The sequence below is a fragment of the Aphis gossypii genome, chromosome 2 (genome assembly GCF_020184175.1).
Source record: "Aphis gossypii isolate Hap1 chromosome 2, ASM2018417v2, whole genome shotgun sequence".
In the NCBI taxonomy this organism is placed as follows: Eukaryota; Metazoa; Arthropoda; class Insecta; order Hemiptera; family Aphididae; genus Aphis; species Aphis gossypii.
The window spans coordinates 65,678,111-65,703,056 of NC_065531.1; the positions used below are offsets into that span (position 1 = coordinate 65,678,111).

Genomic DNA, 24,946 nt, shown 5'->3' on the forward strand with positions numbered 1-24,946 from the left:
TTAGAAAAAGGATCAACTTTATTTGAAACTTTCTTTTTTTTATTAAAAAAATAACAATTTGATTATCTTCACTTATTTTTTCAACTTTTAAATGGATAGGTATTATCAACTGCAGTGCTGAAAAAATAGCTATCAATAATTTATTTTTGCGTCGCAATTATTGTAACAAATCACTACATTTTAAATAGTTCATAATAGTTCAAACCTTCTTAGTTTTATAACAGTAGCTGTATATATCTAATAATTATTAGGTAATGTATTTAGTTATATAATAAGTACTTGTAGTGTAGTATGTATCTGTTTAATACATACATTATAAATACAAAATTCAATAAAATAGATAATTTCTATATTTTTTTCTTGATAATGTTTTTCGAAAGTAAATGTTATTAAACTTTAAGTATTAAAACATACCTATCTATTATTTATTAATTGTTATAACTTAATTAATGAACATAAATATTTAACATTAATTAATTAGATTACCGTTAATATTTAAATTTTTTTTTGATATTGAACTAACATCTTCGTTTTTTTGTTTTGTTTTTATGGTCCGGGTGTAATGGGTTTCAAATAAGTTCTTATACTATTACGCTGGCTGCCGTTTGTTCCGACAGAACCGATGTGTATAAAATTTTTCTCGACAATGAATAGCCGAATATCAAACTGTTTTGTTATTTTTTTTTTTTTTAACGATTATTATATGTATGTAGCTTGAAACTCAAACGAAGCATGCACACCATGGAGACACTACTTATGAATTGTTATACTGTTGTTGAAATTACTAAATCGCCAAATAGCTATACTGTATTTTAAAAATATAAATCGCTCTCAGCGGGACTACGCGTTTAAGTCACTCGTTTCGGACACCGATTTTCGACGTTAAAAGTAATATTTCGAAATTCCACACCTTTTTAAACTATATATTCATATTACAGTGGTCGTATTCTGTCGTCGGAAGTCTAGATACGTCAAACACGGAAATATTTTCAAACACATAACATGTCGCTTAGGTAAATGAATTTAAAATGAAACCGTCGGTTATCATTTTCGTATTTAAAATACAACTTCGCTGAATAAATCCAACAATATACGATCGTAGCGTAGTATTATAATAAAATATGCACAATATATTGCAGTTAGGTACGTATTGTACGGCGCCAGAAATTCGACGTTGTGGTCGATCGGTTTTTCTACGCGCGTTTCGTACGCGTGTTTCATACGTGATGGATACCTACAGGTTACACTCAATAAGCCAAGGCAATTGATCTATATATTTATAACAAGTAACAACATAGTCTGTACTGTACTGTAGGTAAGTACCTACAATTTATTTTAACAAGATGATGTACACCAGGCACGTCAAACACGCGGCCCGCGGGCCGCATGCGGCCCTTGGCTCATTTTTTTGCGGCCTACGGTTACCAATTTTAATTGATTAAAAAAAAAAAAAAAATTAACATAATAAAATATCGAGATTTAAAATGATTTAAATTTAAAAAACAAATTTAATGAGGGGGGTGTACCTACCTGATTTTTACAAATTTGTGCCAGTACGATATGTAGAAACTTTTAAATTCACGAGTAAAATTATTTCCATGTTTAGTAGTACTTATCAATGTGTGATTGTGAGCAACTATTTTCATTAATCATCAGTAATTAATAACCCGTTAGATCCAAATTAACTGAGATACATCTAAATTCAGTATTAAAAGTGACTCTGTCTAAAAATATTTCTCTTGAATTTGAAAAGTTGGTGGGAGAAAAGAAATGTCAAATATAGTCACCTTACTCTTAATTAAATAAAATGTTTTTTTTTTAATGTTAGTGTAAATTTTTTTGTAGGTAGTTGTTTTTTCGTATTTTTTGTTTTCTTTTTGTATCTCTTGTTTTTGTAAACATAAAGAATAAAATAGAAACATTTTGTATAAAATATTCTTTTTTCGTTAATTTTTATGTGCGGCCCTCGTAGTAAACTATCCAATATATTTAGCCCACTTGATATTTTGAGTTTGACATGCCTGATGTACATAATATTATTGGTAATAACTAGTAACACTGAATAGGTAGCGTCATTTAATTTTTTTTTTTTAATACGTTGGTATACCTATATTTTTATGAAGGCAGCAAAGCATGCCTAGAATTTATCAATACAATAATTAGGTGATTTAAACACAAGAATAATAATGGATTTTAAGTATACGAATCTTTAAACTTTGCACGGTCCAAACGGCGGCACTGCATAAGAACATTAAACCATCCTTTCCTACATGTTAACATCGCGTACAGATAGCGTACCGATTTCGCGTCATAAAACCGACCCCCTCCGCGTGAGTTGTAGATTGGGAAAGATGGTTTAGGTGGGAGACGTGTTCGAGCCATCCGAACGCGATACCCGTCAGCGACGCTCGAACACCGATCATTTTTCTACCGTCATTAATCGAGTCAGCACGTCACTCTTCGAAAACCATTCTGTTTTACACATTTCGGCAAGCAGAATTTAAGCGAGGAATCGTGATTATAACGTAAGTAAATATTTATGCATCTTAAAATATTATTAGCTAGATATAGCCTTAGGATTTGTTTTTTTATCTATTTTCGGTACCCCGGTTGGTGGGTGCATTCAGAATAATCGCTTTCGATGCTTAGTATTTTCACGAATCCAAGTGCGACACTCGTTTATTTTATTTCAATATTCTCATCGAGTCATCAGTGTTTTCTTGTTTGCTAGGATATGTACTTAATACTTATATATAATAATATATATATTTTTTCAAAACTTAAATTTCGTCGAATATCAATTATTTAGATTGACAATATTTTTTTAGTATTTTGTGTTTATGATTTTTGAGAAAATTATATTTTTTAAAGATTAATTATAATAATAAATTCATAATCAACATAAATTGATTACTGAAATGAATTTTTTTTTAATTAGAAAACAAAACCTAAATTTTCAAGATTGTATTGAATAAAATGTACTGTACATTGTTTGGTTATAAATTAAATGTATTTCATACATTTTATATAGCTGTTATTTTATGAATTTTAGTATGTACGGTATTTTAGTATTTACAAATTATTTCTACGATGTGTACAAATCATTACAGTTTTAAATAAAGGGCAAATATTTAATTTGATAAAAATATTCTAGGTAACCAATAAAAAAAATTAAAATTTAATCAAATTACTTAAACATTTTAAAAAATCTTGTTTTTTACGCCGAATTAATATATTTATACACTTTTTTGTTATACTAAATACTATAGATCACTTACTGGGAATATTGCTTGGAAAATGACCGGGGATAAATACGATCTCAAGCGGTATATTATACGCACCTGCCAAGATGCGAATGAGTCCTTTAATCGCATTTATCATACAGAGGGGACTTATAACGAACTGCGGCCACGTTTCAGTAATGTGTCGAGATGTTTTGAATTGTTATTATATACTCTTTGTACTTCGGAAGTGAGCGACGACGAAATATTTTCGATACTTACTCATTTAATTTATGAAGCTTATGAAGACGACAACAACACCGACAGGATGAATGACGATATTAAAACAAGCATTTAGGAGGTACATATTATTATTGTTATATTGTAATTTTCTATACATTAGGACATTATGATTAAATATACACTTTAATTTTTAGAGTTGAACATTTGTGTAAACTATTATAGCATGTATATAAAATGTGTATAACACACACATAGATAATAGGTATAATATATTATAATAGATATAAATATTTTTACTGCGATGGGCTATTTAGTGAATGATTCATACCAATTTTTCATTATTTATTCATATTAATTATTAAAATAACTATCACAGGATTCATCTAAAAACCATTTATTTAATTTTCCTTAATTCATAGATGTAAAATAAATGATTAGGTAGTAGCAAATTTTCCAAAAATAGTTTTAGTTTTTAATGTATTATTTTCTAAAATTAGTTTTAAAATAAACCAGCGTAGTGAATAAAAAAAAAAAAACCACATTAAAATAATATAATAATAATATTACAATATTGCTACTCAAATAGTTTCAAAATACGTGGTATTTTTATTTATTTAAATTGGAGGAGGAGACAGAATCGCGAAAAAACTACTCACTTATAATTAATTCATATTCTATTTTTTATTACATCATAGGAACAATAGAATCATAGTCAAAATATTTTCATACTTATCATTAAAAATATAAATATAATAATTTATTCCGTCACTTGAATAAAACAATTTGTGAATTTTATAAAAAGGACAATTTCAATCAATGCTATAACAACCAGCTAGAGAATAATAATATAAAAAGCATTTATCTCGACGATTGCATAGGTAGTTTAATAATTTTCTCAAATTTTTATCACCGTGTTTTTAAAACACACTTATAGAAAATAAAACTATTTTATGTAAATGTCATCAATATTTTTATTAGAATTAGTACAAATCTGTATCGTAATTTAAGTCCTTAGTGTCATTAATAAGAGAATCTCGAACAACCCGATGAAACTGCTTAGCCGAAGCGTGGTTTTTCTGCAAATTACCCGCTTTGTTGCTTTCGGTTGATCAACCCTTAGTTATTTAACCAATATCTAGATTAGATTTTATAGTTAAAAATGTAAATATATTTTAGATTAGTTTATCGTTTAGGTAGTATAGTATAATAAATCATTTTGTTTACACCTTGTAATATATTTAGTTGTAAGTGGTTAATTTAAATTAATTCCTAAGTAGTAGGTAGTTTTTTTTTAGATTTTATAGAGTTAATTATTCTAAGATTAGCTCTGAAATGGACCAACACAGTTATTTTGCTACATATTACCTAACACGTTGAGTCCATTTTAATCATGTAGTATATTCTTTACAAAAAGTTTGATCTCAATCACGATATTAATTTTCTGCTCGCCCAAAGTGTGGTTATAACCCACTTTGTCGGTCTTTATAGTTGGTATCCTTTAACGTTTATAAAAGATTAAGATGATGGTTAAGTTAATTTTTTTAGGAGTGTTTTAAGAGTACCATACTATTTTTATTTATTATGTAATTAAATGACTCAAAATTTATTGTAAGGAAAGTTCAGTGATCAATTTGTGATACAACTGCTAAGCCAAAGCGTGGTTTTTCTGCAAATTACCCGCTTTGTTGCTTTCGGTTGATCAACGCTTATTTATTAAATCAATATCCAGATTAGATTTTACAGTTAAAAATTTGAATATATTTTAGATTAGTGTATCACTTAGGTAGTATAGTATTATAATTTTTTCTGAAAATTACCATCGTTAATTAGGGATTTAAGAATATTTTTTTATTTTACTAACTGTATAGTTTTATTGGGTACAGGCATTAAGTAAAAAAAAAATATTGTGGTATAATTTTGTTTTTAAGTCATTTTAATTAATTAAATTTATTTAAGTATCTTTAACATTAACTTTATATTATTTTTTAATATTATAAAAAAACACTGATTGATTATTTAATGTTAATTTATAATTTGAGTATGAACTTTTTAAGATAAAAAAATATAATTAAATAATATAATAATAATATAATATAATTGTTTTTTACTCACAATTACTATATATTATTTACATAAAATATTAAAACATTAAAAATAAAAATAAAATATAAAATATTTACATTTATTCAACATAACATCAGGAGCACCGCATTGGTACTTATTGTTTATATATAGGAATAAAATAAAAAAAAACATAGTTTATTTATAATAAGCAGATAGTACACCTAATGAAATAGACATAATTAATTGCAAATACAAATTTCAATGATGTCTTTTATTTTAGTTTTATAATGCCTCCTTCTCCAAAAATTAGTTTATAAATTTGGGGCTTATCATTAGTTAATATTTAGTATATTTTTTTAAAATCGTAGGAACAATCATCATTATTCAATACCTATCGCAATAGTTAACATAAAAATAAAAATACAACTATTCATTCCGTGATATCAATCATATTAGGTATATAATCCTGTAAAACAATTATTTTCATTTATGATAATAAAATATAAAATATATAAAGGAATGTCTCATTATTGAAAATGTATATTATGAGTATCAAAATCTCTTAAAATACGATTACAAACAACTAGAGAATGAGAACATTAAAATCAAATTTTAGTTGTTATCATTTTACTGTTAGTTATATTAATATTTTAGATATGACTTTATAATATTGTGTTATTATTACTAGATAGGTACTCAATAATATTTGTACAACTACGTATAGACATATGATTCTAATCACTTTTATAGCCCTCGCAAATAAAATAATGTAGTTTTTAGTTATCTTTTAGATTAAAATATTCTACCTATTACTCCATATAATTATGTACAATTTATAGTTATTAAAAATTAATTGATGTAAGTTATCTGTAATATATTTAACTGGTAGCTTATTTTGTTACATTTAAGTATAATATTTAATTACATTGGCGCTCCGCCATTGACTATTAGAGATTAATGTATTTTATATAGATTATGTAATTTAGTTTAAGTAAATTATTTTTAATTTAAATATTAATAATATTAAATGCAATTTTTTTGTATATTTAATTACATATCTGTGTTAAATTTATTACCTTTATATTTGATGTCCTCCTTTAGTCCTTAGAATAGTATTATACCTAGTGTAGTTAGTTTACAGATCGAATTTCATCATATTTTTTATTAATAAAGATAGTGGTCGAAGTAACAAATAACCGCATCATATACATATATGATATTAAAATATGCAAGTTATTACATTATGTACTTTTTCCAAGTTTGAGTCTGTTATAGAACAATTTAAAATGTGTTTTATCGGTTACTAATTTTTGTTTTTAGAATTTATGATATTGTAAGTATGTTTTGTATAGTGTATTTTAATTGTTTAACGTCAAATATTCGTGAAATACTAAAAAAAAAAAAAAGTGGAAAAAAGTATATAGCTGTTCTGCTATGTAGTAGGTATTAAGTGTACCATCATATAAAAAATCATTATCTGATTTCATCAAAATGTAATCTTCAGATTTTCGTAATAGGTAACTATTTGTGAAATCACTACCTACGATCAGCATTTTTATTTTATTCCAATAGGCAGTAATAACAACTTACACGAAGTACCTTGTATTATACCTATAATCTATATTTTCAAGCTTTTTTACAAAGCAAAAATTTTTATCGACATATTTTATAAAAGAAAAATACATACCATACACTTAAAAATAAATGAAGTTATGTTGTTTTGAATGCTCAAGTTTCTGCCTGATTAAATTCTCGCTAAGATAAATTATTATCTAATCTTATTGTAATAGGTTTTCATTTGGACAAATTATCATTAATTTAATATTGAACCAGGTAAGTATAACACGAATAATATGATATTTTATCACAGCCGTCTGGAGAGCATAACAATTTATAACTCATAATCAAGACAGAATGTCAGAATATATTTTAATATTGTAATACATAACTCTCTTCATTAAAAGTTGTAAAGTATTAGGTATCTTCTATGAGATGAGTACTAAGTAACAATGGCTAGGAGGGATATTCGTACCTATATGTAATTTAATAGGATACATTTAATGATTCACTTAATATTATTATAAATTAAAATTTGTTTTTTAAGTAAAGGCCTACAACAGAAATGTATAATATTATTTTACTAGGTATACTATAATAAATTATTCCCTTACCATCATTTAGTTTTTTCTCAAAATATAATATAATATATTTAAAAGGTAATAAGCCAATCGTGTATGATATTATATTATCATATTTTATTTATATTAAATCTACAAAATACGGCATTACTTTTTTTTTTTTTTTTTTTTAATACACCCGCGGCAACTTAGGCCATTGGGGATGGATTAGGTTTTTAATCGGTTATTACTGTAAGGTTGGGAACGGTAGGGAGAAACACGTGTGTGTGTTGTGGCAGAATTTCTAATGGGGCACCCGTAGGTTTCTGCCATGCCCCGGGGTGGGGGATGGCGGCACTTATTCTCCGGACACCGTGACTTGCCCGAAGAAAAATGCCACCCGGTGACCGCGGATCGAACCAGCGACCGGCTGCGCCGCAACCGACGCCTTAGACCACACGGCCACCTCGTCCCCCTACGGCATTACTAACAACATATTTCTATACAATACCTATTTAAAATTATGCTTATTTGAATATTATTGTTTAACGTCAGTTATTTTATTTTTATACTTATTTTTTGATAGTATCCTAGCTTAGAATTTACGATATCTATGGCTATAATTTCATGTGCCTAAATAGTAAATACCTACTATTAATAATATTAAATATTATAAAATATTTTAAGCTGTACGCCTGTACCTAACCTAGTACAGCATTTACACTATTATTTTTCAACAACATTTACGACGTTTGCGTAATAAGTAATAACTAAAATTATTTAAGTAATATTTGATTTAGCCTCTTTTAAAATATTAAACAATAACGAGTGGATTTCATAGCTATAGTATGATTGTATAGTATCTGTAAAAGACAAATAATATTCGGTATAAATATAGATCATATAATAAGTATCTAGGTATAGATTATAAGTTAATTTTATACTTCACTATTTTGATGTTTACAATTATTAGTAGAACTACTATTCATTTTATTGTTAAAATTATTCAATACTTACAAAGACTCAACGCGTCAAACGCGAAATTAAAATATTGAGTTCGCAACATAATAATTAATATTTTTAATATATTGTATTGAAGACTGAAGTATTATCTATACCAGTGGTTTTCAACCTTTTTAACAATGCGGCACACTTCAACTCCTACAAAATTTTCGCGACACACCAATAGGTACCGGGCAATACATATAATATCACCGAATAGTGAATACCGATAATAATATTATAATATAGTAAATACATAGATATAAAACTATTAATAGATTTTTCACGGCACACTTCAAGGGCGCTCGCGGTACACCCGTCACTGGTTGAAAACCACTGATCTATACAATATGTGAAATTGTTGTGTAATAATTTTCTTTCAACCTCAAATATTACTGTGAATTAAGAATAACAATCTTTATTATTATTATCTGAGTTTTAAAATGAATAGTACATTATTACTAATTATTATTCCTACGGTTTTGACTCGAACAATGATAAAATATATAATCTTGAACTTAACATTTCGACTATTTATATTTTAAGTATTTTTTTTAATGTCGTGCAATGGTGTAATTACCATAAGTATATTATAGTTTATTTATTAACGAGAGATTATTATTATATTGTTTATATTATTTTCTCTTTTATCGAGATCAATATAATAAAAATAATAATAAATAGCTAGGCTACACAGTTAGTAAACACATTGAACATTTTTAATGATGTGAACTATGTAAAGGATAATTATTATTTAAAATTTTATTACTGCCAATTACATAGTGTAGGTACAAAATATGTACTATTATAATATTTTATTACGACTATTTTTATGCGTAGCACTAACGTATCCACGTATCAATGTATCATATTATATTATATCGTATATTTCACGTACCTATTTTAATATTTTGTTAAAATAATTATAATAATAATATATTTCACGTTTTAGACTAACACTGAGTTAATAAACCAACTTTATTTTTAAAATATTGTGATTTGTGAATAAATATATACAAACAGAAATTGTTTTAGGTATTTTTTAGATAATATTTATAGTTTTTTCTGAAACTTGCAATTTTTTTAATAAAATACAAAATTTATTATCATTACAGAATATAATAAATATTTTTTTATTTAAAAATAACTAGTTATTTATTCTGATAACTATAGCAGTAGGTAATTTAAATAATAAAATAGCAAATTTCATGCTTAAACGTAAACATATATACTGCTGCAGTAATAGTGAAAAATAATCAACTGCTTATGACTTATGTGAATATAAAAATGTTAGACTAGATAGGTATCTTATTTAATTTATAAATGTCGTCTTTAAAATTTAGTTTAATAAAAGTATTACTTCAGTTTCTTCAGATATCCCAAATGTCCATAACCCTTTATGTAATGTTTACTTGTCTTGAACACATGTTATATTATATAAAATATCAGCGAAGTCTTCAAAATACCGTATCAGTAATATAATAATATAATTATATAAATCATTAATACCTAATACCTATATTATTAACATGTTCGAATTTCCGATGCCGTGAATACAAGCGCTTCCGTATATGAAAAATTGTGAACTTCAATAAATTATTTTTATAGTTTTAGTTAAAAAATCTTAACGAGGAATCTTGAATTAAATATTAAAACTTTGAATTTTTCATGATTTTGATAAATTTTGTAAAAATTAAAAATTAAAATAATTACAAAAAGTTTGTCACAAAGTATTTTTGATATTTTTTATTACTATACATAGGTAATATATAAGAATCTGATAAAACTAAAAGAAACATTATATTAAGTCATCAAATTTTTTAAACAACAATCTTATTATACATAAATTAAAATTCAAAAATTTCTATTATTTAAAATTAGTAAAAAATGTCCCAAAATATTAAAATATATTATAATATAATGTCTATTAAATGCTACTATGAATATTTAGTGAAGATTTCAAGAGTTATTTATGCATTTTCAAACAACAAAATTGTTTTTAATTTGAATAGTAAAACAATTAAAATTTTGTCAAAAACTAGTTTAGCGCCAAAATGTCCGTTTTTTCATAATTTTTATTACTTAATATTTTCCTGGGAAATTTTTACTCTTGGCGTAATTACGTAATGATTAAATCCGATCGCTACTATATATATCGCACACGAAATTGACGATGGAAATATTATAATTTTTTGTGGTATTTATTGTAACAATTTCCAAACGTCCGACGTTTTTTAAAAAGTTAATACGATACTAGTTATTTAAAAATATTTTTACAAATACTGCCTAATTACAAAAGTTCGTTTAAGAATAGGTGTAAAGTATACATTTTTAAACCTAATAATAACTGTATTTTACTATTAAAGTATGTAAAAAAAGTAGGTATATTTAAAAAATGGATCACAGCGTCTATAAAAATAATGGTGCTGGCCTACGGTTGAAAATTTGTTCTATATTAGCTATTATTGTAACCGTCATTCCGTGTATTAAAAGTTTCTATCTCCTTCCATATACTAGAATCGTAAACATTATTTTTTTTAGCCTCAATTTGTATTTCTTGGATTTGTATAATAATATACATGCACAATGTCGTCATCTCCGATAGTTACATTTTAACATCTTAATTATATTATGCAGTAGGTATATATTTTATTATTACGTTATTATAGTGATTAGAATATTCATGGTGGGCATCTGTACTGCAACACCGCCACTCACCAATCGGAGCTTGTCGATGAATCGAGTGCAAATAATTCGCATGTGGAACCTTCCGTCATTGCGAAGCCACTCCTGCAAAGCGTACGCTTATTTCGCATTCAATACTGCAATGAGTAATGAGTGAATATACTTATATTTTAATTACATAATGTTTTCATATTCAATTTAATACCATAGTATATTAACAGTGATTATGTGTGATGTGTGTTATAATATATTTTATTACTGTTTTTGATTTTTACTGAAAAATATACAAAATACTCGTACATTTGTTATGATGTTTCCGACATCAAGTAATATTTTTCAACCAACGAAGAAATAAATCGGGAGGGTCTTTTGGTTCGTATAATGTGGTATATATATATGGTATAAAACCCTATGCAAACAATCACAATAAAACCACCCTACGCGCCGAGTAGGCCATACTTTTCACCCTTATATTAACTTTCGTACGTTGTTGACAATATTTCCCCTGTTTATGTTCGAAATGTTAGAATATTCCATTACCTCACTTGTACATCATCATCTTCGTCACCACGAACATTGATTTTACAGAGGGAGATTGCCGCTCTCGTGACTAAAAGACCGAAACAAAATTTACTGTTTACAGTACCTAAATATTTCAATGCGATTTATCAGTCCGTCGTCTGTCGACAATCATACTCTCTCAAATAGGACTCGTCAATGGATCTTGCGTATGTTATTTGAGGCTTAATCTTTGTTTTTCGAAGCTAAGATATACAATCTCTATAGACGAACCTATCATTATTTAATATATAGGTCATATAACTATGAACTATATATAGCTATATATATAGCTACTATAATCGTCATGTAGGTATAATTCAATTTTGTATATTTCAATTTGTTTCAATTTTAATTACTTTTTCTATTGTAAAACTTAATATCATTTGTTTGACAATGTGTATTAGCATTTGGATAATATGACGTATCCATCCCTCCTATACCGTTTATTATTGCAATCACCCCACCAATGCCGTGAGCCGGGTAAGCATGTGCATCGTGTTAAACGACCGAAACGAATTTGGAGCCTTTATTAACAATTGCCGCCTGTCCACCCTATTGCCTGAAAATAATTATTGGTATCTATAGCTATTGTCGCTTGACAGCATTATGTATAGCGTCAAAGTAATTTCTGATTTAATTTCCAAAGTAAACGATATAATTATACACTGTGTATAATGGCTTACCGCTACGGAGTATAAGTACTATGGTATTTCACTGTTATGTACTTATCCGATTGACAAGAATAGCAATTTATAATATTTATCCCGTTTTTGATTACTACATATTATGTGTGAGTGGATCTGTAAAAATTTAAAATGGCATATTCTTCACTACTCTTCTGTATGATTATTTATTATTTAACCATTTATATAGTAGTATAATAATCTGTACATATGCATCATATAATATTTACACAACACATACTTTAAGATTATTACTTAACTCTATTTTAGCGAGTATACAATATACATATATATATATTGTGCATACTATTTCTATATACCTACTAGTACTACGTACACGCGCGGCGCTTGTGGGCTATGACGCTTTTACGTCTACCCCGCCGCCCGTGAAATAAAATTCGTCAGCGAATCGCGTGTAAGTATAGTATTATGGGCGAAACTTTCATCGTCCCACGACAACGCCTCCCCGCATTGCAAGCACACAGCCCAAGTTTATAAATATATTTATAATTTTTAGCGACATTATACTGTATACTTACAGAGTGCTGTTTTGCTAAGTTCGCCCATGTCGATTTAATTTTTCTTTTTAATCGTTATTTTTGAACGATGATAAATTTATAACTAGGTATTGTTTTAAAGACAATTACGGTCTGTGATTCTAATGCAACTTAATCTAATTTTAGTTAATTATTAAAATAACGATATCCTTTAATATTAATTTTCTTAATCTGGGATTTGGGATTAATATAAAGTCAATTAAAAATTTAAAAATTAATTTAACTGTTTGTGTAGGTAGTTATATGTAATTTTTGAAGCTTAAGTGATGGGTACTCATAAAATATCGTGGATAATATTTATGTAATATTATAATATGTATATAGGTAGTTGGCGAAGATATATTCGAGAATAATCTGCACAGTGAGTCATCCTGTATACAAATAATTTACACCAACTTTGATGTACATCAGTACATGTTTTTCTCTCCATGGTATAAAATCTCAAACAAATACCTTTTACCAAAACTGTAAATTGAATAAGTGAGTGGTTGTTTGATAAGTTAACAAGGGGGGAAAGGGTGAGGTGCAAACAATATTTTCCTTGCTTTTATCTCAAAGGTAGAAGGGCGAGTGACGGAAGTTGTTATAAGTTATTGTTATGTATACTGTAGGTATAGACGTGCACTTACACATTACTTAATTTTAATTAATCAGCCAAACGCCGTTGAGCGCATTTTCCTTTCTAAAATAAGGGATCAAGTATGGTCGTAATATTGTATTATTTATCATTTAAATATTTAATATTCTCTAATATCTACCGATCTCAAATGAGAGAAAATCTACTGAGCCCATCCAGCTTCTTATAATTATATGATGAGTATAGTTTTTATAAAATACTGGTTCGTGTTTCCATACGCTACTGATTATAATATTTATGTATATTGTATAGGTACCTATAAAACTACGTTATGGTTCATAAGTGCACTGTACAAAGTATACATATTTTATAATATTATATTTATATAGTATATGAGGATAGTCAAAATATTTAAATGTAATAATAACAATTTAATATTAAAAAACAATATATAGCACATTCATTATATTTTATTTTAAATAAATTGAACTAACTTATAATATATATTATAATTTATTTAGGCATTATTATTATCGTTATTGAAATTTTTTTTTCTTCTTAAATAACAATTTATGTGTGCATTCGTATTTCTGTATCAAAACATTCAAAATCGATTGGCAATATAATTTAAATATATATTATACTAATATTAAAATTCTTAACAATGAACAAAATAATATTTATCGTTTAAAACCATGTATACATATTTATTATTTACATATATTAATATGTCGTATTAATTACAAACGGGTTTTTAGTATGTTAATTGAATATAAAACATTACTGGGCGTAATAATTAATAATAAAATGTGTGATTATGTTACACATTCAGGACTTTAGACAATATAATTTTTTTTAGATTCTATTAAATATATATTTTATCTACCAAAGATTAACTTTGAATTTTATTTATGACTCACTATTACACGACTAGTCTTCACTGGACAATATGATTAAAACCGTATATTATTATTTCAACATCAATAATTTATAACGAGGAATGAGTATACTACTGTCTATCATTTACTTAATGTCTAAATGTCATTACTTTAATGACAAATATTTAATGTACAATTGTTTCGATTGTATGAATCACCTCTTTTTAAATAGGCACCTAATAATAAAATAAACATCAATAATCACATATTACGAGTATTATCTTGTATTTAAATATTACCATACTTAAGTTGAACACGTTTGAACATTGAGTTATGATGTGAACATTTTAAAACTATTGTCATTATATATGGTGAAACGGTATCACATTATGATACTGTTTGTAGTATGCTGTTTTCTTTATTTTTAATAGAATTAAAATACACAATATACTGCTAATGTTTTAAATAAAAGAGTACAATGTTGGGGCTCAACTTCATGTAGTACCTACGAGTACACCCTCAGTAATATTCTTTTGTTATATTACCTGTATAATCATCTATCTGTACGACAAGCTACAGGCAAACTTCAGTTCTTTTCAAAGTGAAAAAAAAAATATTGGTCTTAATCCAAACGTGGAATCTGATGGCGAGGTTAGGATTTGTTGTATACATTTATTATACACGTATAACACGAATCGCTATAATATACTAATTGGGTTCCTATGTCTAAGCGGAAAAAAAAATAATTTACTAATTCAATCACGGATACACACGGAACACATACTAATTGACTCCAGGTTTAGGAAACTAAAATTTACTAACACTTATTGATTCCGAGGATTATTTTAAGTAAAATATAAAATCAACCGTCACAGCGAAAATTATGCCGCGCTGCATTCGAACATAATATGTTATTTTCACACGTCTTATGCCGAACAGCCGTGTAGCGCATCAACAGCTGCTCCGTCTGGATACCTATAATATACACAAACACGACTGCTTGATATCGTTTATACTATAATTTTTGTCTCAATCAAACAAAATAACTCGATATGAATACAAACAATAATTAGGTATCACATACATTTTACTAATATAAAAATATAATTTTATCATCAGCAATACAAACATGTTTAAAAAGATAGTTCTAATTCTGTATAAATATTAAATATATATTTTTAAAGTTATACGGGATACAGCTAGCATTAAAACATGGAATAAATAGGTATATACTAAAAAACAACCCTGGACTCAATTAATTCGTCGTAAAAGGTTGTATTGGAGCTCAGTTCGTATGTTGCAGCCATACAAATATCTATATCAGCGTTTCCCAAATTGTGTTGAAGACATTGGGGTTCCGCCATTCCGAGAAATACTAACTATTTTTTAAGATGCCGTGCCGGGGCGAAATTTAAGGGCGAAAGTATAAGTTCCCACACGAGATATAACAGGTAAAAATTACCCCTGCGTATGTACCTATACGTAAGTTACCACACAAAAAAAAAATTATAAAAAATACCAAGGCTAGGCATGTCAACTATTATTTTTTAACTCGTTAAGTTATTTTAAAATTATTAAGCTGTAGAGTTAAAAGTTACTCAATATTAATAATTTGAAAAGAAGAAAAACAAAACTATATCAATAATAAAATATCAGATTATAACTTAAAAATAATTATACACAGCATGACTATGTGAAGTGTTTGAGCTTTAGCAAATAAACCAAATAAAATTTCATATTTTTCTATTATTATTATTTTATACTTATAAAAATAATATGTGGACCATACCTTCACATAATATTATTAATTGAATTAAAAAAATTTCGTGTGGGAACTTACGTATGGATACTTTTTTTCGTGAGGGAATTTATACAATGTGTACCCGCTTACCTGCTATATTTCGTGTGGGAACTTGCTAAACCTTGCGTGCCGTGGTCGTAAAGGTTTGGGAACCGTTGACCAATATAATTACGCATACCAACTCAATACTCGTATTTTGTACATTATTTATATTTTATAACTATATATAGGTTATCTATATGGATGAGAAATTAATGCCATGATTATTTTACAAAATACACAACGGATAAACGTAATATTGACATTTAGTTGTTAAATATTCTTATGTTTCATATAATCGGCTCATTGGACGATGTTTTATTACATTTTATACTTTACCCATTATTTAGTTAGGAAACTGATAAAAACAGGCCATTGTGTTGACCTTACGTCCAGACTCTTGATAATAACAACGTTAAAGGTTAATAACTTACGAGTAAAGTAGTTTTTAGATTATATTATTTAATGTAGCATTATTGTAGCTGTAACCGACTATATGGTTTGAATAAAAAAATATAATAATAATAAAAATCATTACATGTTTTAAAAATACGCAAACCATAAGTAGATGTACCTATATTAACTAAAAAGATAGGTTTATATATAATATAATATAATAATAGGTACATAAAATAATAAAGGTTTTTAAAAATACAAAAATGTATACTGCGCATATTTCAGGGACCCTACTTATATCTGGTTAATGGTCTGGTCGTCATCGAACCTACATCAAGGACACGCGATGTTTTCGTTACTTGTTACTTATATTATACGTCATTTTATTGTATCTCACAATGTCTTCTGATGGGGGGTCGATCATAAAAAAGGTCATTTAAAAACCCGGTCACCCGTCGTTTCACCGAACACAGCGTATGTACCTTCTTGAACCTTTATCTGAACGACAGACCGGTGTACATTATGTTATGTACAATACGAATATTACTCTTCCAACCGACTGTCAGGGATATTGCGTTAACATTTGAACAACAGGTAAACGCTAATTGATTTAAAATAATCATGTTCTGCTGTAGTCATTGTGAACTTAAGTAAAAGAATAAAAACTATTTTGTTATGCATGTATATAATAGTGGATCGCTATATGACATTAATATTTACATTTCATCTGTGTCAATTAAATAGGAAGATACTTATTCGATTTTTAAATAAATAGATACGAGAAAATTGTATATTTTTTTAGTTGTAAAACTCTAAAGTATTTTATTATGAAAAAAAGGTAGTAGTGGGTATTGCTCTGCATGCTGTATAGTATAATAAGTGTTGGGTGGGCCGTTGTAATGGTTATGTTAAATTTTAATTCAATGGTATATGATATACATTTGTATACTTGATTTGTAGACGGTCAGTCAACCTATTTATTTTTGTGTTTATAGTTTGTCTCACGAAAGAAAGGTACCGTTTCGCACATGTAAACTGTTGACCAATGACCACCTGCGGCACGACGCACCACCAGATTGGGAAAAAATAACTTAACTACCGAGCTGTCTCGAATTTTCCCAATCGGGTGGTGCGTCGTGACACAGGTAGTTTGTGGTCCACCGTCTACATGTGCGAAACGGTACGTTTCTTTCGTGAGTCAGACTATAGATATAAGTGTATTATATTATGGTTGTTTAATTTATTATTAGTATTACAATAGGTTTGTTGAAGTTTGATCATGAACATCACGTTTATTATATTCTAATATTAAATCTTATCATATATAATTATTTATTTTATCATATATATACGTAAAATTTGATATATTTTATGTTAGCCAGCAGTTAGAGAGACAAAACAAAATATTTTAAGGTGATTGGTGACATCCTGTTTACCAGCAATTTTAATGTGTTTTATTTACTACTGCTGCTATACAGATTAATTAGTGTTTGTAAAAGGTAATTAGCAGGGCCAGAGCGCATTGATAGGTTCTAATATCACTTAGTGAACAACGTTTCCCCTTCCTACTTACCGACGATGACCAGTTATAGCCGATACACCAATATTGCCACTGTACAAAATATATTGTTACGGACGCATTCAACACGTTTGTTTGCTTACGCTATCTCAACTATATTCTACAACTGCGCCTAGAATAATTTTAATGCTGCAACAAACTTGATTCAAATAATCCTGCTGTTTTGTCAAGGTAATGCTTGGTTTTTTTAATATCTATTACTTATTGCTATTATATACTTCATTAAAATATTGTTATATTTTGTATTAACATCACATATATTATAACTGTATGTTTTTATTGTGTCGGGAAACGGTTTCAAGTAATTTTTCCCCCCATAAGCAATGCTGGAACTGAAAAAATTTTTCTGGGGATTCAATTTTTTTAAATATAGATACTGAACCTTTGTTATTTTTACGTTAAAAATATAAAATTTGATTATTATCGTTATTAAAAACTTAAGTTAACATTGTCATGTTATTTAGTAGATATTTTTAAATACATTCTTAAATATCCTGTTAAGTTAGTTTAGAATAAGCCTATAATTTCTTCTATATTGTTGTCAATAGACACTAGACATCCAACCATTTTTACATCAAATCTGCAAAATTAATTTTGCCTTAATTAGTTTAATGGATCGATAAGCCTGTTTCACCGCTATTGTTAGGAAATACATTAAAGACTTTTGATTATCTGTTATTAATATAAATGTTATTTACATAAATACCTACATACATAGGTTTCATTGAGCCAGGAAAAAATTCTAAACAATACATTAAAAAAATTATTTTGTAAATAAAAATGCATTAAAATTTTCATTTGTCGTAACTTAGGCCTAAGAATTGAACCTATGATTTTTCATAATGTTATTGGCAATAGGTATGTTATTCAACATTTTTTTTAAAGACAATTTATATTTATATTAATCAATAATATTTATATTAATTAATATCATTCTATATATAAAACATAATACTTAATATATATATGTATGATATGTATACGAACTAATTTTTATAACAACAAATTACTATATTATAATATAATGTTTTTATGATTATATACATATTATATGTAGGCAAAAATTAGTTCAACCTATACCGTATAACGCCACTATAACTAATAAAAATTAATAATAATAAAATATTCTTAGATATACTGGGTGACAAATATTGTCTCCCCTCAGAATCGTCAACTTAAGTTACGCTCAACAATATTTACCATTGAATTAAAATTTAACACACACATTACAACTAGTGACTTATTTAATAATGTTTGATAAGTTATATTTTCTATTTTCTATTAAGTAATGTGACTTTCTCCTATTTTTAAAAATTGCATTTAACGAAATTTATAATGCATTTTATTACTCGTATCAATACATAATTTTCCCTTAATATATGTTGACGTTATTTATAATAAATTGATTATAATTGAATATATTATTATTTTATCAACTTTGTATAATAGGTAATTGGTGTATTTTTTTTTTTTTTAGATGGGAGGCATAGAAAATGTATATGATTATCAAAAGTTGCTATTAGATGAACATCCTTGTATAGCAATACCTATCGTACTACCGGAATTAGCAATTCAAAATAGACAAATTATTTTGGAACTTTTACTCGAAGATGAAGACTCTGAACCTGACTAAATTCAATGATTTCAAAGTAATTAAATAACTAAAAAAACTTATTGACTTGTTTTGTTAGTTTTGGATTTTTAGTTAAGTAAGTTATTAATAGTAGGTAGGTACTTAACTATTAAAAATGATTAAGGTATAGTCAATGGATTACAGTATGTCACGGATCCTTCTACCTCTATTTATAAAGTTTTTAATCTACGTTTATACTTATCTGAGTTAGGTTTAGATTAATATTTTATAGTTTAATGATATTTTAGAATGTTTATGGCACATATAATGATTTATGACTCATTTGCGGACATAATAATGTATTTTTTAAATTTACACAACTCATTTACTCATTAAATTTGAACAATGAAAACCAGCTTGTAAGTACAACTTTGAGTGTACAGGGTGTCAGCATACTCTTAAAATATAACTTTTATTTTTAATCGTGATTTCTTATTAGTAATGAAATAATCATGATTACCGTACTCGCCCAAGTACATGAGTCGTCGGGAGTGTGGGACAAGCTTAACTGTTTATATTAAATCAAACATTGAATCACATCATTATACTTTTTATATAATAAAAAAAGTGTAGGTATACGGTATACCAATATTATATGTCTATATTAAAATATTATATATTTACCTATAATATTGGTAGTTCATAGGTATTATAAGGATTTACAATTTTGTGTGATCTGTTATTTGTTAAGTCTTCCGTAGAGAGATTATGGTAATACATTAAACTTAAATAGATAAAATTATCAATATAAAAGAAAGAACATTTGTTAACCAGCTTAACTTTTAACTAATCGAATACTAATATAATAAAAGTGAATAATAATAATAATAAATAATAACTATAATACACTCAAATATATTTGTCGAAATTAAAATGAAATCAAAATTTACCTGTGTGTATGCCAATCTTAGAATTATGCATAAAAACATAATATCATGATGTTTTGATTTAAAATTATAAAATTATATTAGGTGCCCATTTTTATATACATAAATATTATAGTCGATATATATTCAAGTATTTTTTAAATGTTAATAAAATAAACTTAAAATATTAATGATAACAATAGTTATTACCATTAAAAGTACAAATCAAGAATATTAAAAGCTGAGGAGTTTACTCTACTCGCTTTTTTAATATTTATTATTGTTATCATCAGTGTATCTCATAAATGAGTAAATCACTATAATGGATAAGTTCAATTTGAATTGAATAAAAAATAGTAATGAATAGGTAGGACAGGTAGGTATACGAGTAATATGATGAAAAACGATTCTGAGTAGAGACAAACTTTCTGTAAAGATAATATAATGTCTACAAAATAATTTAATGGTTTTAAGAATTTTTGTCAGTTTGAAAGTTAAAAACTTATAAAAAAATTGTGTTTATTTATTTTTGGCATATTCTAATTGCTGTAAAAAATTTTTAAGAAACTTAAAACAAAAATGTTAGGCACTATACATAATAATATTATATCGAATTAAAATTAACAAGTAGAACATTTCATGGGTGTATGAATGGTATAAATAGATCCTTAATGTTTTATAACTTTATTATGTTTAGAAAATTCTAATGTAAATATTTTGTGAACATTTCAAGTTTCTACAATTGATTTTGAATAACAAAATATATTTTGTATACCTAGAGCTGGTTTTTAATAAATATTTCTATTTATTCATAATATTTCTCTCCAATTATTTTTTTTACATTCAAATCATTACTTAACGATATAATAGCTATTATACTTAACTTATTCCGTCATTTTGTAACAAAAGACTATCTTACCATATTTTTATAATGAATAACTAAATTGTACATGTTTACGCAAATTTTATAAAATTATACATCAATATTTGTACAAAGGGAGTAACTGAAAATGAAATATGTGGTTTTTTGTTAGTTATCAAAAATAAACACCTAAAATAGTGAGATATAAATATAACTTACAAGTGATTGTTATAAGTATGACGTGATCTGTGTACAAAAGCATATTTTACGAATATTTACAATATGGTTTACGAGATAAAATTATAAAGACTATTAAGCAAACATCGTATGCACTTTGCCTTTAAGTTTTATTTAATAAGCCATAACTGACGTAGGTATATTATAAATTCGTATATAAATAGATAGTTGTATATTAACCGCTGAAAATAATATTAATTGATTTATCAAATTTCAATACATTATATAGGTACATTTTTTTGCGTTCAGTAGATCGTATCTACATACTAAATGAATACATCTACACTTTTATTAGGTACACTTAAATAGCTTTTTATATATGTTACATTTTTTTGAAATATAACCTATCTTAACAAGTTTAATTTAAATTAAAAGTTTTTATTTTCTAATCCATTACTTAGATACATACTTAATACAATTGAATAATATGTATTTTTATCATAATATTATCTCCAGAACAAGTCATGGTCGATGTGGTTATCTCCAACATAAGTGGGGGTTCAAAAATAACCCAGTGTGTGATTGCGGAAACGGGGAACAAACAATAAATCATATAGTAATCGATTGCCAAAAAAGCCCGAACAATCACCTGGATTACCGAACTTCGACATCTGTCTATGAACCCACATCGCCAGGACGACTCACTTTTAATATTTATGATTTTTGAATAATATTATAGTTCTAATTTAAGTTATACCATTAAATTTTTATATCTATAATCTATATTATCTATACTATGTTTTGTATTTTTTTAGTTTACATTTTAATTAGAGTTTGATAGTTAAGTTGATTTGTGTTAAAAGCTATACGAAATAAATAAAAAAAATCATCATTAATAAATTGTGATATTAAAATTTATTTTTTTTTTAATAATCACAAAATAACGAAAATCGTTAGCGTATAAATCGTAATTAGAATAAAACATGAGGGATTCTGTATTCTAATCCCAGGAGCACCATTGGTTGAAAAACCAATTCTTAATTAACGATAAAATAAACGATAATTATTTTTGCTTCTGGTTATTTTAAAGTACAATAAAACCTCCTTACGACGGATTCGCACGGGACCAAGTCATATTTCCGTTATAAAAGAATTTTCGTTATAGAGAAACTAAAATACATGGGTCACGAGATATATAGGTTTTATGAGACTATTGTATTTTTTAGTTTTAAAAAGATTACCATCTTCTAGAGGATCCGTTATTAAAAGGTTTTACTATACTAGGAAATTTTAGTCATGAAATTTGAAACATTTAAAAGTAGAATATATATCTAACGATAATTAGATTCAATGTGTTACGTTATTAGACGCATCACCCACTAAGTTGAGGATCGTCTAACTTTTTTTTCTAGTATAAAATGTAGTGTAGGTGCACAGTATACAGATATATATATTATTTTATTTAATGAATTACATTCATCGTAAATTCGTAAAAATAATATTTTATTTATATTTTTAACATAATATATAAATAAATAATTAAAAAAGTTTGTTTTAATTTTTTATAACATGCCATTAGTGTTCAATGTTTTTTTTATAAGTAAGTAGATATTTATTAATATTATTATATTTATAAGATATTTGTTGTTTAAAAGTGTACAAAATGTTATACACTACTATTTATTATTGTTTGTAAGAAATTAGGATAAAATAACATTTTAAATTACATACATAGAGTTTGCTTAAGAATATCTGTTAAGATAAAACTAGGTCATAACTGTATTTTTCTAAATATACATAGGTAGATACTTAAAAAAAGCACCGTGGTTTGTTAAAATTAAATTAACTTCTATTAAGTAGTCTGCTGTTTTTCAAGTCTTAAATTTTGCTTAAATATGTGTCCTACTGTTTTTCATATTATTTTTATTTTTACACCTTCGGATTCGGACTGATTCAGAATGTATCATTATTTATATTTTATATTGAAAATTACATTTTTATTTTTATATTAAGATCAGTGCGGTACGTTACCTGATTTAATATTATATAAATTATTAATATACATTTTTAAAACTATATTGGTAACCTATGTATATTTTAGTTATACCTACTATCTCTCTACGTTTATTTTTGATACACTTATAGTTATAGCATATAATAATATTATGTATGAATAATTATTTCCAAAAGTGTAAACCTATACGTTTTACATTCCATCGTTATAGTCATTTGAAATAGACATAGAAATTACCATTAAATTATTTCATTAGAATATCAAAAATAATATTTTGTCATGTAACTAGAACAACAAAAGATAAAAGTTAGTAGTTAGTGTGATAAATTATGGATAAAGATAAGTTATTTAAAACTATCTATATTGGTAGAAACGACACGCTTCTCTAGATTTGTTAATGTACTATCAGTAAATTTAGCCACAACGCTGAAATTCAATAAAATATTGGTACTCCGAATACAATGACAGGACTTTTTCATTCACCACAAAAAATAACACACAATAGCATTATAAAACCAATATATTCATAGCTTCACTTAGAATCTCAAACGTTGAAAATAACAGCGTAGGTACATATAATTTTTTTGAAGTTACATTTACATTTTTTTTTATAAATAAATCAAAATGTACAGAATTTTTTTTTCCAAAATCACAGAAATTGATAAAGAATAAAATGTATAGTTTGTCAAATTAATAAAAGGTAATTATTACCTTGTACTACGCTACTACCGTGTTTGAATAAATTATACAGATTAACGCGTTCGTAATTATTTTGTCAATCAAAACTAATTGTATTTTACAGTTCTAAACTATTATAAAAGAGGGTAAGTTTTGCTGCATAATCGAGTTGAAGACCCTAGCTGTCTTATTGTCGTCAATCCATCAAACGCGATTAATTACGCGCGAGTAATATTATGTACTGATGTGTGATCGCGGAGTGCTTAATATAGCGTACCTATATAATTATTATAAGTCGATCAAGTATTTGTGT

General features: G+C 26.5%; 2 long non-coding RNA genes across 3 annotated transcripts; both read left to right on the forward strand.

The window, feature by feature from the left end:
* Positions 1-752: 752 nt before the first annotated feature.
* On the forward strand, positions 753-11,472 carry LOC126550277 (uncharacterized). Of its 2 annotated transcripts, XR_007604324.1 has the most exons (5): positions 753-1,013; positions 1,140-1,315; positions 2,342-2,525; positions 3,270-3,582; positions 11,317-11,472. It is a non-coding gene; the product is annotated as an uncharacterized LOC126550277 (long non-coding RNA). The 2 variants fall into 2 exon arrangements; XR_007604323.1 differs by lacking the exon at positions 11,317-11,472 and having other exon boundaries at positions 3,270-5,369.
* A 6,997-nt stretch (positions 11,473-18,469) lies between these two features.
* LOC126550411 (uncharacterized) lies at positions 18,470-22,692 on the forward strand. The gene is made up of 3 exons (XR_007604494.1): positions 18,470-18,574; positions 19,881-20,052; positions 22,458-22,692. It is a non-coding gene; the product is annotated as an uncharacterized LOC126550411 (long non-coding RNA).
* The last annotated feature ends 2,254 nt before the right edge of the window (positions 22,693-24,946 follow it).